Here is a 3,132-nt window from a genome sequence, read left to right as displayed (position 1 = left end):
CCTCCTACCTGGCCCTGCATATACGTGAGTGATTTGGGCTTTGCTGGGTGAGGCGAAGAAAAATGCAAACTGGGCTTCGTGGAACCGTGCAAATACGTGCATTGGCATCCTAACCGTACATTACACACGCATGGATCCATCCGATGGATCTAGGTTTGCATATGGATTGCCGGCCCTCGTCTCTGTCTCCACTAATCGCGATTTGTAAAGTCGCCTGAGCCACCGAGCGCCAAGCGCTGGCCGCCGACCGCCGCGCGCCAACGGACGCAGCAAATGCCCACCACGCATAGGCTACCTCGGTCCTTGCCATACACATCATCGTTGATTTCAAATAAGGTTGATTATGTGGTCTTATCTTCCGCCCTAGAATTTTCCATAAGACTTTGTGTTAAGTTTTTAATTAGTACTTGTCTATTCTAAATTTCAGATCTACTATGTCCGGTGGTGAGAAAAAAGAGATGAGAAAATAATTTCATGAGTTGATAGTATCATAGAGATCGTTGTGGATGAGCAAACTAATGCTAATCAAGAGACGATGACCATATAGAAGTCAATGTTGACATCATGGAATATTTGAAGAAAAATCTAAGGTAATCTATAAATGTTCTTCGTAACATTTCATGTATGAAGAAAATATTTGATATACTTATTATTTCATCTATCTCTATATATACTATCTTTTTTAGGGTACTATATATACTATCTAAAAGAATGAGGTTCTGTATTACGATTGTCCTTTGTTTTTCTACGTCCTCGCACCTGTTTTTGTTTATCTCTCTCCCATCCTTTATTATTTTCCCACTAGTTTTGCTGGAAAAAAAATCTCAACTGTCCCAATGTTTTATTAACTTATTACCATCTCTACTAATTATAAAGAACGCAATGTTCCATCTTAAGTTTATCCTTAGTCCAACCTCCCTATGCCTCCTCCTTATTTTGATTTTTTTGTTTCATATTTGGTTTTTCCCACAAATTTTTCTCAAAACCGCCTCAACTAACCCATGTTTTATTGACTTACTGTTTGGTAAGCTAATAAGTGTCTTCCTTGCAATGCAATTTTTTTTATCTAGTATGCTAATAAAAGGGCTCCGGATTTTAGTTTCGCCCCGGGACCCCGAAATCTCAGGACCGACCCTGATGCGAGTATGCGACATGTGGTGGCGTTGGGGCACACCCACGACGTCCGCTTGAGTAGCCCGTGAAGTGGTATGCCCTGATCACTGACTCCATTGAGAACTACCAAATCCTGTCTCACACTCGTGCTGTCAAAATAACAGGCAAGCCCTGCATAGCAATTTGGGCTGGCACACTACACGCAAAGTGATTATTGGTTCCTACGTGTGTTCCTTCAAGACCTCTATCTTATGTGTTTTGCGTCAAGTTGTTTTTTTAGATGAACAGGGAGGTTCTCCTCCCTGGTTCCATTACTCAGCATGAAACCAAAAAACGGGTTCTCCAGTTATATAGCAGCTCACTTAGAGGAGTAGTTCAGCCTTAAACGGCACTATGAGTAAAAGGGAAACCGAAATACATATCTTTGAATAGATCAGGCGGCACGCAGGCCCGAAACTAGAGCAACACAAATCAGACTAAAATCTCCAGGTTTGTGTTTGCTTCCATCTCCGCAGCCTTTCTGAACTTGAAAGGTGGCGCTAAAGCTGCTTCAGGAGACCAGCAGACAAGAGTTGAGACTGGGCTACTCAGCATGCTTTTGCCCTTCAGGTCCCCCTGCTTCTTTGGGGAATGGAAACACCAGTCATCTTCAGAGATCTTCAGCCTGCCCCACTGGTTCACACCCCCATCCTTCGCACAACCTCCCAGCATCAGCCACTCGTTATTCTTAGCGGCTGTAGTAAGAAAGCTGTTAGTGCTGTCAGGAAAATCTCCAGACGAGTCTTGCCATTTTCTGGTGCCAAGATCACCCAGAACTTGAGGGTTCTGAGGATCAGCCTCCAAACTTGCAAAATCGAGGTCCAAATGGTGTTGTTAAAGATGATAGAGTTCCTATACTTCCACAAACACCAGAGGACAGCTAAAGAAACTATGTTTAGAGCAGAATTCTTCTTGTTAGATACCCAGAATCTGGCTACAGATTCATATCCTATTCCTATTCGGACCTGAAAGTGGTCAGCCGCAAACAACCAAATGTTTTTTGCTACGATGCATTCAAAAAACAAGTGAGCGTTAGTTTCTTAATCAGAGTAGAAGACACAATCAAGGGGTTTAATGATGTGCCTTTTCCTCAGGTTGTCTCTGGTCATCAGTTTGTTATAAGAGAAAAGCCTCAAGAAAACGTGGATCTTCGGGGGCACATAAAGTTTCCACACCGCAGGGATGAAAACTGGTTGCACCCCACGAAAATTGATCACATGATACAGAGAGCTTGAGGAGTAAACCCCTTTGCTTTCAAGCTGCCATATCATTGCGTCAAGTTGTCACAGCACTAGTTTAGTCTTGCCTGTCATTGCATAATCTCCATGCATCATGTTTACTTTCTCTCTTGCAAATTTGAAATGGGGATGACAGAACCCTCAGCACCCTCTTAATCCAACTAGGGTTTACCAAAATCTTTTTCAATGAACCTGAAATGCCCTTCTAAAATGTTCATCATCTTTGCCTTGATCTAGAACCTCTGACAAAAATGATTCACACTTTTCTAGGACATCATAAGATCACTGGATTAAATCATATGTTATTTGCATTTGGACATTTAAATGCTATAAAATATTTTAAATGTCCAAATAATCATAAACTAAAATGTTTACTGTTGGATATACTCTAAACAGTGGCCATGAGTAGTTTCATGATTTTTTAGAATGTTTAGATATTTTTAATAAAGCCCTGAAGCTACAGAAGAATTAGAAAACAGAAACAGAAATAGAAAAGGGTTAGAAACCACCTGGCTTACCTAGCAGCCCAGCTGGCCCAGCTCGCTGGCCCAGCCCACCTCCTCCTCCTCGTCGTCTACCTCTGCCAACTGGCAGAGGCGTGTCGCCCGCGGACGCCACCTCCTGCTTCCTCCCCCGTTTTCGACCGAGCGCCTGGAGACGCCCGAGCCCCCTGGTCCTTTCCCCTCACTCGCAGCCTCTCTCCCCTCTGCTCTGCTCTCTCTCTCTCTCTCTCTTTCTCTCT

The sequence above is a fragment of the Triticum dicoccoides genome, chromosome 4A, assembly GCF_002162155.2.
Source record: "Triticum dicoccoides isolate Atlit2015 ecotype Zavitan chromosome 4A, WEW_v2.0, whole genome shotgun sequence".
NCBI lineage: Eukaryota > Viridiplantae > Streptophyta > Magnoliopsida > Poales > Poaceae > Triticum > Triticum dicoccoides.
This window is presented reverse-complemented; position numbering follows the sequence as displayed.